The sequence below is a fragment of the Zeugodacus cucurbitae genome, chromosome 3, assembly GCF_028554725.1.
Source record: "Zeugodacus cucurbitae isolate PBARC_wt_2022May chromosome 3, idZeuCucr1.2, whole genome shotgun sequence".
NCBI lineage: Eukaryota > Metazoa > Arthropoda > Insecta > Diptera > Tephritidae > Zeugodacus > Zeugodacus cucurbitae.
Genome location: NC_071668.1, coordinates 29483619 through 29496027, shown reverse-complemented (window position 1 = coordinate 29496027; position 12409 = coordinate 29483619). Strand labels below are relative to the sequence as shown.

Sequence of the window (12409 nt, the reverse complement as noted above, 5' to 3'; positions counted from 1 at the left end):
AACTTACCAGTTTGTTTCTCGATTTTTTTCGTTTTCAATTCAAAATTAATTGCCATAGATATGACTTACAAACGAAAATATTTTTTATCGGTTTTGTAATGTGATGATTGTTTTATTAATTTCACACTCATCGCATTTGGCGTTAGAAAGTTGTTCAAAACACATGTGCTCCTATGCAAAAATACACGCAATTGTATGCATTTTTATTTCGTTTTTAATTTGTTTTTAATTTCATATTTGTTAGACGCAATTACTTTATTGACGTTTAGTCATTTCATTTGGGGTTCAATGTTACCATCTAAGTTACAACGCCGTTAATTACACGCCAAGTAAACATTCGCCAAAAACAACACCAAATTCGCTCGTAGTATATGCACATATGTGTGTGCGGTGCAAAAAATAACGAATTGTAGTTATTATTCACCGCCGAATTTACTTGCGTTAATACGATTAGAAGTACGCAAAAAGCATTGCACGTGATCTAAATTTCAATTAGTTAATTTTTGTCAATGTTTATTCGATTATGAAATAGATTTTGTGGGTAATTGATATATTTGGGGACATAAACTATATATTTATACTTATATAATAATGAAAGTATTTCCGCGAAAGTAAAAGGTAGGAGCGAATTTGTGTGAAAAGCAAAGATCATATTATGAAAGGCACGCGTTAGTTAAACTCTAATTTAACGTTGTATTTTGAAAATATGTATGAAAGCGACCAATTATCTGATAAAATGCATATAGTATTTGCCCTCTAAGGCTAGGTTTTATGTTAATATATTTGTGCATATGAGATTTATAGATAATAAATGATTTAAGTTTTGTCGATTATACATTATTACATTATTATTTGTTATGGACTATTACTCAAACTAGATTATTTTGACAATTGTTTCTTTACTTTTTATACACGATATACACGCCAATCAATCCAACAACTGTGTTGACCGCTAACCACTTCTTTGCTCTCTCGCTGAAAAGTTGAGAATCAATTGTTGGATTAATTCTTATCCTAGACCAGTTGAAGTAAACAATTCTTATACATTACACTGTACAACACTCAAGTAGGTATTGAAACAAATCATTTTTTTCGACAGTTTGAAGATAGTTTCCATGGCATATGTCGAAATTTTAGGAAAGGTACTACTACCATATGCCTCATGGAATATACCACTGATATGGGTACATCAACATGTTAATTAACCTCAACCTTTCAGCGAGAGAGCAAAGAAGTGGTTAGCGGTCAACGCAGTTGAGGTTATGCGCTGGATTATTCATTCTCTTGACCTCAACTTCATTGAAAACCGGAGGACTAATATCAAAAAAAGTGTTGCTTAAAGGAAACCAACCAATTTGAGAGATTTGTAGCTGATAGTGAAAGAGGACTGGGGAAATATTAATAGATCATTAAAAAAGTTGTTACTGAAAATTTAAAGATTCGATTTGTTCATAAGCTCACTCCTATTTTTTGTGGACAACTGTAGGTATACAGGATTGATCTCAAACATCAGATTGACAGTAAGTCAAGAGACAGCATTTTTCGCGTAAGTTTTTCTTCGAGATAAACCTTAAACAAACATTAAAATTAATGTTTATATTATAATGAAAAATAATAGTTAATTAGCCAGAAAAAAAATAGTTCAAACTATTATACTTTCTGTGTCAAAAAAAGAGAAGTAAAGAAGTTACTCATTCTTAAATTTAAATTAAATGCGTATCTACAAGTTCATAAATACAAATGTATATGTTTTAATGTGCATATATAGCTATCATATAGTATATAAGTACTTATGTCAACAAAAAATAAGGGGCACTTTTGCTGTGAATGGAAAATGAACAAACCGTAATGGATTGCACGCGCAATTCGAATAAAGCAACAACAAACAATGGCTTCAAATTAAAGTTGACGACGACAAGCCGCAAACAACAATAATGCAAATTGCATGTAAATTAGCACAACTCACTCAGATTTTTCGCAAAAAGCGCAACAGGTGAGAAGCACATTAACATACTTACATACATACAATACCATTTATTTACAATCATACATATATAATATGAATGTACAGAACATAGTGAACAACAAAAAAATCTCATGTGCAATCAGACTTATGAGCTGGCGACGCTTGTGACAGTACAACAAAAAATTACAAACCACATTTGTTGTGACAACAACGCTTGGGAAAATGTTGAAGATCTCGTGTGTGTGTGCTAATAAATAGTACGTCCTAATTTAGTAAGATCATGTGAGAGTTGATCGTGAATTTTATAAGTATATTTGAAGATTGAATAAATGTTATTAACACTTTGAAACTATAAGTATATAGGAGAGAGATATATACATGCATAATGATCACCAACGGCATATCTAAATGAAATAGTCTTCCAAATGCCTGAGAATGATATCATATATATTTCCTTCAAGAAATTCTATCCTAACACAAATATCCCTCACTTAATTTAGTGGTTTTTAACGTGTACAATGGAAAAGAAACACTCTGTTGTTGTCATCGAATGAGTAACTCATCATATACATATGTACATAGTTGTCACTTGGTTGTCAATTTAATTTAACGTCAGTCAGACAAAAAATCTGCATTCATTTCTGATGTTTGAGTGAATAATTGACAAGCAAATAACAAAATTTGCTGGAAATCGCGAGACGTGATAAAATCAAACAAAGTGGAAGAATGGCAAAAAAGTGAAAAATTTATGATGAAGTCAATGACAAAACGATTGTTTGCTATATTTCCGATTTTGTAAGAACTAAATTGAATCGATTGCTAAAAATTTATTTCTTCTCGTTCTTGTGAGAGCTGGTTTCAACTGCAGATTTTTATCTGTTTTTAATTTTTATGACCCGCAATTCTCAAGATATTAGTCTCAAAGAGACGCTATCTCTGCTATTTTTATTTACAATTATAAAACCTTGTTTCCTAAGACCTTGCTTCCTAAATAACACCCTTAAAGCAAACCAATGTTTAGTTCTCTCCCAAGTGTTGGCAGGCCCTAACTCTCTAAGAACTAGATGCAGATTATGTCAAAGGATAAAGCTACATTTTCGTTTTAGAGATCATAATAATATCTCGAGAAGGTTTTTTAATTTGTTTAATTAAATAAATTTAATATCAATTTACTAAATTCGATCATTCACATATTTTCTTCTCTTCGAAATCTACTCAATTAAGAAATTCCTGTTTTATTGGAGAAAAAATGCAAATTTAATTTGCCAATAAATCGAATAAATTGTAGTCGAAGTAAATTGATAAATCAAACTTGTGAATGAATGAATAAATGAATAAAAAATATGTAAAGGTCGGTGAAAAATGGCAATAATGACTAAAATGTACACGAATAAGCAAGCGTTCATGCAAATCATACACTCGGGGAAGAAGAGAGGAAGTCACTGAATATCGGTTGAAACTAAAAGCGAAATGTTTACAACGTTCAGCAACAACGATAACTCATTCCGATGTTATACAATCAAATGTCAAGTGCGCAGTCAATTAGAATTACTAACGTGCGCTCAACAATTGAGCGCGACGAGGAGTGAAGTTCAGAGACATTTAAATTTCAATTACGACTTTTCACAGCATGTTAACTAATTTCGCAAACAAATAAAATTTTGCGGTAAAATTGAAGGCGAATGAAAAATGCTCTAGATAATGGAGACAAGGCAAGATGATGGGAGCGATTGCGCTGTGATATCATATAAGTAAAAATCGATTATCAAATCGATTAAAAATTACAGATATAATAATTGAAAACTTTTTTCTCAGGAGTCTCCTAACAAAATGAAACAGTATCGTTCAATCTGATAACACGAATATTTATCTATATTCTTTACAAGTTTATTCCAAGAGAATCTAGAACTGTCAAAAAATAGATAGCGCAATGGATTATATCAATGATTTTTTCATACCAATTATACTTTTGTGATTGGCGTTGCAACCGTTTAGCCGGTTATAGCCGAATCGACGATAGTGCGCCACCTGTCTCTCTCCTTTGCAGTTCGGCGCCAGTTGGAGATCCCAAGTGTAACCAGGTCGCTCTCCACCTGGTCCCTCCAACGGAGTGGAGGCCTTCCCCTTCCTCGGCTTCCTCCGGCGGGTACTGCATCGAACACTTTCAGGGCTGGAGTGTTTTCGTCCATTCGGACAACATGACGTAGCCAGCGTAGCCGCTGTCTTTTTATTCGCTGAACTATGTCAATGTCGTCGTATAACTCGTACAGCTCATCGTTCCATCGTCTGCGGTATTCGCCGTTGCCAATGTTCTGAGGACCATAAATCTTGCGCAAAATTTTCCTCTCGAAAACTCCTAGTGTCGTCTCATCTGATGTTGACATCGTCCAAGCTTCTGCACCGTAAAGCAAGACGGGAATGATAAGTGACTTGTAGAGCTTGATTTTGGTTCGTCGAGAGAGGACTTTACTGTTCAATTGCCTACTCAGTCCAAAGTAGCACCTGTTGGCAAGAGTTATTCTGCGCTGGATTTCGAGGCTGACATTGTTCGTGTTGTTGATGCTGGTTCCCAGGTATACGAAATTATCTACGACCTCGAAGTTATGACTGTCAACAGTGACGTGGGAGCCAAGACGCGAATGCGCCGACTGTTTGTTTGATGACAGGAGATATTTCGTCTTGTCCTCATTCACCTCCAGACCCATTCGCTTCGCCTCCTTATCCATGCGGGAAAAAGCAGAACAAACGGCGCGGTTGTTGCTTCCGATGATATCAATATCATCGGCGTACGCCAGAAGCTGTACACTCTTGTAGAAGATTGTACCTTCTCGGTTTAGCTCTGCAGCTCTTATAATTTTTTCCAGCATCAGGTTAAAGAAGTCGCACGATAGTGAGTCACCTTGTCTGAAACCTCGTTTGGTATCGAACGGCTCGGAGAGGTCCTTCCCAATCATGACGGAGCTTTTGGTGTTGCTCAACGTCAATTTACACAGCCGTATTAGTTTTGCGGGGATACCAAATTCAGACATCGCGGCGTAAAGGCAACTCCTTTTCGTGCTGTCGAAAGCAGCTTTAAAATCGACAAAAAGGTGGTGTGTGTCGATCCTCTTTTCTCGGGTCTTTTCCAAGATTTGGCGCATGGTGAATATCTGGTCAGTTGTCGATTTTCCAGGTCTAAAGCCACACTGATAAGGTCCAATCAGTTTGTTGACGGTGGGCTTTAGTCTTTCACACAATACGCTCGATAGAACCTTGTATGCGATATTTAGGAGGCTGATCCCACGGTAATTGGCGCAGATTGTGGGATCTCCCTTTTTATGGATTGGGCAGAGCACACTGAGATTCCAATCGTCAGGCATGCTTTCTTCCGACCATATTCTGCAAAGAAGCTGATGCATGCACCTTATCAGTTCTTCGCCGCCGTATTTGAATAGTTCTGCCGGTAATCTATCGGCCCCCGCTGCTTTGTTGTTCTTCAAACGGGTAATTGCTATTCGAATTTCTTCATGGTCGGGTAATGGAACATCTGTTCCATCGTCATCGATTGGGGGATCGGGTTCGCCATCTCCTGGTGTTGTACTCTCACTGCCATTCAGCAGGTCGGAGAAGTGTTCCCTCCATAATCCCAGTATGCCCTGGACATCGGTTACCAGATTACCACCTTGGTCTCTACATGAGGATGCTCCGGTCTTGAAACCTTCGTTAAGTCGCTTCATTTTTTCATAAAATTTTCGAGCATTCCCTCTGTCTGCCAGCTTCTCAAGCTCTTCGTACTCACGCATTTCGGCCTCTTTCTTTTTTTGTCTGCAAATGCGTCTCGCTTCCCTCTTCAGCTCTCGGTATCTATCCCATCCCGCACGTGTTGTGGTCGTTTGCAATGTTGCGAGGTAGGCAGTCTGTTTTCTCTCCGCTGCGAGACGGCACTCCTCATCGTACCAGCTTGTTTTTTGTCGTTGCCGAAAACCAATTGTTTCGGCTGCAGCGGTACGCAGTGAGTTTGAGATGCCGTTCCACAGTTCCCTTATACCGAGATGCTGATGAGTGCTCTCAGAGAGCAGGAGTGCAAGTCGAGTAGAGTATTTCGTGGCTGTCTGTTGCGATTGCAGCTTTTCGACGTCGAACCTTCCTTGTGTTTGTTGACGGGCATTCTTTGCTGCACAGAGGCGGGTGCGTATCTTCGCTGCGACCAGATAATGGTCCGAGTCTATATTTGGTCCTCGGAGCGTACGCACGTCTAAAACACAGGAGACATGTCTTCCGTCTATCACAACGTGATCGATTTGCTTCCGCGTGTTTCGATCAGGAGACAGCCAAGTAGCTTGATGTATTTTCTTATGCTGGAATCTGGTACTACAGACGACCATATTTCGGGCCCCAGCGAAGTCGATCAGCCTCAGGCTGTTTGGCGATGTTTCGTCATGGAGGCTGAATTTTCCGACTGTTGTGCCAAAGACACCTTCTTTACCCACCCTGGCGTTAAAATCACCAAGCACGACTTTTACATCGTGGCGGGGGCAGCGCTCATAGGTGCGTTCTAGGCGCTCATAGAAAGCATCTTTGGTCACATCGTCCTTCTCTTCCGTTGGGGCGTGGGCGCAAATCAGCGATATGTTGAAGAACCTCGCTTTGATGCGGATTGTGGCTAGACGTTCATCCACCGGGGTGAATGCCAGGACTCTGCGACGGAGTCTCTCTCCCACCACAAATCCAACACCAAATTTGCGCTCCTTTATATGGCCGCTGTAGTAGATGTCACAAGGACCCACCTTCTTCCGTCCTTGTCCCGTCCATCGCACTTCTTGGATGGCGGTGATGTCAGCCTTAAGTCGTATGAGGACATCAACCAGCAACCTTATATCATTATCCTTAAAACGTTTGCAGGGGTCGTCATCAAAAGGGGGGTGTCTCATCCGAGGCTTTCGTAGATTTTTCATTGGGGGGTGTTTTTATGTGGTGGGTCCCAAACCCTACGCACAACCGCATAAGCGGGCTTCGCCTTCTCACTTTAGCTCGCCTTCAAACGGATGTCTGTTGGCTACCCAGAGGATACTTGGTCTAAAACCGGAAGTCGTGAGCTGCTTGAACCATGTGGAGAAGAATCGTTTCTGGCCACTCCCAAGTGAGTGACAATCAAAAACTTTCCTCACTTGCGTGAACTTCTACACATGATCCCATCCTACTTTTACTTACTTATTAATAGTTTTATTTTACTTTTCCTCACAATTACATTTCGTTTATTATTTTCGTAAAGCGAATTTCGACTTTAGTCGATATGGATAACTTAATCTAATAGAGTACACATTTATCTCTTGGCCCTCAATAAGAAAGTATTTTTTTCGCATATTGAACTACATAAAGTTACTAGCTTTTGGCATAAATGTAGACCCTGTACTTACTTACATATTTTACACAATAACTAAACAAAAAGAAATAATGTATGATTTTTGCCATTTTCAGTGTTACCACATACCGATTATGTTTCCACCAACATCGCACGGATGAGTTGTGCACAATCACAGGTATTTTGTTCATACATTATCACATTTATGGACAATGAGAGCTCAAGTGTTATTAAATTTATTTGCTGAGTCAGTGTACTCTGAGCTGACGTTTAGAATGATATGCAGAATTGTGATTTCTTTTCAATGAAATCTGTCTACGAGTATGTAAATCATGATAAGTTAAGGTGCCATTTGCCACCATTTTAAACATCTTTTTGTTTTATTTTAAAATATTTCGATTTATTTCCTAACAGCTTTGAAGGAAAAGCTCCCTCAGAAAGTAATTACATTTAGAGCTCATCAAGAATGGAAGGAACATTATTGCGTCCCGCTTCGTAAAAAGTATAAACTTTTTCGCCCTTGTTTAATATCGCCATGTACTAAGTTATTTCTTCTCTTGACTAAAGGTAAAGGTATCCCCAACATTTAGGATTTTTCATCCAAGACATTGTATTTTTCATCGCACAATGCGCTTTAACCCTCATTTGTACTGATGGGTCCAGCCAAAACTTTTTTGAACTTTAAATCACTATTTCATATACTAGTACACACGTTTATGTTTCAATACTTCATGATATCCTAGATGATATATTTTAGTATGATTTTGTTCATATATATATTTATAAAAATTGATAAATAGTTTTTAAATTATAGTTTTCAACCGAAAAGTCACATTGAGTACTAATGGGTCTGGCACAAATTCTGGGCGCACAATAGTAGCTGACAACTTTTTTTCCACTTTCAATTTATGTAAGCGGCTAATAAGCTTGGGGCTGTCCTTCGTTGGAACCCTTCGAAGCAATAAAGCATGTATCCCACCTGAAATGAAGAAAAACAAGCATAGGGCAGTTCTTTCATCTGAGTTTGGATTTCATCAAGACAACGTAGCCATTTGTTACTTTAAGTGCATAAAGGAAAATATATTATATTTTCAATCTTTTACTTGCTTTTCGTGAACACTTTATTTGAGTTTTTAAAATGTTATTTGAAATAAAAAAATTAAAGTTTCTCCAAAAGGATGTTAGGTTTGCTTTTGGGTCCAGCCAGGCCCATTGGTACCCTATATGACAATCCAAGTATCCGTCAAAATGAGGGTTAAAATGTTTAAACCCGTATAAATCTAAATTCCTAGCTTAGACAAATACTCCAGCTAACTTCTCTTATTTCAGCTGTCATTGCTATTAAAATCATAATATTAATGTTTACAATAAATAGTTACATATTTACGAAAATAAATTAAAATATTTACTCACAAGTGACAACTTGAGAACGAGAAAACTCGATAAGACACTATAATGTGTTGTTAAAGAATAGAGTGCATTTGTTGCGATTCAGATTACCCAAATTATACAATTAAGTGAAATCAACAGGCCGCAGCCATCAAATTACACATGATTACCTTGAAGCTTACAGCGGATACATATCGACACATTTGCTGTGGTTATTTGATATTATCAATTAGTCATGATTGCCAATATTAAATTTGAGCACAGTTCGATAATGAGGAACCGATTCAGGGTTCGACAATGACTGCTCATTTGCTTTTTTTTCAATTTCCGTTCAGTTTTCATTTATTTACATATGTATATAGCATCAGTCATATAAACTTGAACGGAAAATGTAAAAAAAATCCATATTTTTAGTAACTGCATCCTGTAATAATTATGCTTTTCAATACATTTAGACTTTTCAAGTCTATTTTTGAAAATTGAGAACAAATGTTTCAATAATGGAGGTTAACATCGAAAAACGGAGAATATACTTTGTTTTTACTTATGAATAAAGCTCCCACAAAAAATTGAATTGCCGTATAGTGTTAAATAATTGTCCCATTTGGGCATATATCAACTTAAAGGACTTGTGTTTAGTAAAAGCTCTAAATTTCTTAAAACCCTATTAATTGCTCATCAATCTACAGTTCTGAACTTTTCAAAAAAAAAAAAAAATTTCGGGACCCTTAAAACGTCTTTGATTGTATCTAAGAAAAATTTCTCTTTTTAAATTACTCTGTTAAATAGTTAAGTCATTTCCTAATTATCAACGTTCGTGTCGTTCATTCGTATAAATTTCGGATATATCCGAGTCCTTGTTAAGCGAAATCGAGGAATGTTCCTTAAGGGATATTTTGAGTTCACACTTTAATGAAGCAGAGTAATCTTATATAAAATCTACAATTTAATAATCTACAAAACAATTCATTGTAGATAACAAGGTGAAAATGAAAGTTTGAAAAGACTCATACAATTTTTTTAATAACCATAAACATTTTGTTATTCATATACTAAGGCATTGAAATTTCTATGTGAAAAGAAAATGTTTAACAGTAAATCAATGATACTCTTTTAATTAACTGTTTCATTTGATTGAAACGAAACGAGATAAATGTGTGGATGGCATAAAAATATACTCCAGTAGATTTGTATTTAGTTGTTATTTATTTATTTGAGAGATTAGCTTATAGCAAATATACGATTGTTGATGGTTATCTAAAAACACTTAAGGCTACATAAGCAAACACTTCTAAACTAATGTCAATTTAGAGATATAGATAAATAGTAATGGAAGCTCTTAATTAACCTTAAAAAAAGTAATTGTATATGGCTTTAATAAGTTTGATGCATGTGTGGTTCCGAATATATTTCCCAGATTACTTTCAACCAGTTTATTTTAATTAACTTACAACAATTTAAATAAAGCCATATATTGCCACCCCAATCATGCTCAATTGAAATATACCAGTTTGTGGTTCAACTTTGTGTGTGATTCCCAGCATTACATTGTAAACTTATGAAAATAAACAAGTTTTAATTTCCAGTATGCATTTAAATTCATTGCATTCCAACCGGAATAGGCAGTCAATTGCATAAATAAAATTGCATAAATAGAACTTAATAATTTTAGCTTTGCTCGCTGCTATCTAGCTATAACATCTACTTATTAAATTAAATAAGCCCTCTCAAATTTATGGCTCTCAAAATATCGTATACATATAAAGACTGCGTACTCATGAAAGAAATAGCAAATCAGAGCCTTTAACCATAGCACTTATAGCCGCAGATTCCATAAACCAAGTCTTAAAAAATAAATTATTCTTATGACTTCGTAAAAGGATTTCAGAAGCATGAAAAAATAATGACAATGATTATGCAGAAACCCTAATAGCAAGAGACATACCTGTAGCATTTTCTCGATAATTTAGGTGCCTTCGGATCAAAAGGCACAACGTTTAACGATGATTACAAGGGTTCTACATGCAACACGGTCTTCCATCTTTAGTTGTGAGTCAACACGTTTAAGCTGTTGTTACTTTGCAAGTTAAAAGTTGTGCGTTTTCGAGTTTAAAGTTCAAAAGTGTTGATTGCTGGCACTGCATTGCAGTAGCGTTGAAAAACGGCAGCGCATGAAAAGTTTCATTACAACAATTGAACTACTTTTTTCCAACTCACCCTGCAAAGTTTCGAAGTACATGCAGGTGAGGTAAACACCTGTACATATAGATGTACATGTTTCTCTAAGGCATTATTCAGTTGCGTTAATACAACTTCAGAAGGTGATAAAACTAGAAATATATTGTCTTTTTGCATAGTAGAAAAAATGTTTCACATTTAGTATAACAAGTTCGGATAGGAATGTGAAACATTTATGACCGTTTTCACTTTAAACCTTTCTTCATTTATATTTTTTCAGTAAAAGATGTTACATCAAACAAACATGAGACATCTCTAAATATTCCTGTATTAAACTACACATTTGATTTGAAAATTAAAACAGTTTGTGATTTGATCAACCGTTTGAGATCTGTAAATATATTGAAATCATTAAAAACAGAAAAATGATAAAGGAGAATACACTCATAATTTGTTTGTGCCACATTGTCTATAGGAAAATTAGCTTCACAGTAACTGACCTCACTTAACGTAATCAATTTAAAATGAGCTAAAGAAAAACATTTAACTCTAGGCGTAATAGAAATCACTTCGTAATGGATTTCTTATCAGCTATTATCATCGATTCGTATTTGTTATGTATTTGATTTCCTTATGCTGTGCAAGTATGTATATAGTATATAAGTACATAAATTTATGTCTGAGTGGTGACGCACCGGGAAGAAGGATATAGTATTGATTTATACCATAAATATCGGCAGGTGTGAAATGTATCTTCATCTTGAAATTGAAGTTCGAATACACAGCGTGTCAACAGGTTAGCACACCTACATCAGACTAATATAATTGCTACTGTGGAGGAATCAGGTGAATAGATATGGAAGTCTGATCGGCGCTATGTTGTTCCTTCTTCTAAAAATAAATTTTATATGGAGGAATCCGATGGATACAGTTATTATTTCTATCAGCTGGAATTACTACCTAATCCGGATGGAGGTGTGATGGGTTGGGAGTCCAGTATTATTCGATATATACAATTTTAATTATTTTCGAAGATCTAACTTCTATCCAATAAATCTAAATAATATCTTCACAAAATGTTATACACCATTAAATTAAGAGGAAAATGTAGATCATATCCATTTCTTTGATTTTTTAGAAAGGATATTCTGTGATTAATATTTAAATAAAAATATTTAAAAAAGCATCTTTCCGAACTTCAAAACCAAATATTTCGATTTCGAAGGTTAACTTCGAAAATTGGAGAATGCAACTCAGCCAACTGTTGTATAGAGTTATTAATCATATGATAGCGCCATAAGACAATTGTGGTTACAATATTATTAAAATATTATTATTTTTAATTTTTCATGTTTCATAGACCACTGTGCAAGTGAGTTTTTTCGCTGATTTTTAGTACTTAGACCACTAAACATAGCTCTAAATGTTATTTACTGATAATAATATGCCTGTGAATCTGCGCATGTATACATTTATATGTAAACACACATATAATATATAAATGCGTCTGCATAGTTGTATAATTGCTCGACTGA

The 12409-nt window shown here is 35.7% G+C and overlaps 1 protein-coding gene across 2 annotated transcripts in view; it reads right to left on the bottom strand.

Moving 5' to 3' along the window:
• Positions 1 to 12409, bottom strand: part of LOC105215318 (hypothetical protein) — a 114688-nt gene that overhangs the window by 18616 nt on the left and 83663 nt on the right. The window lies entirely within an intron of this gene.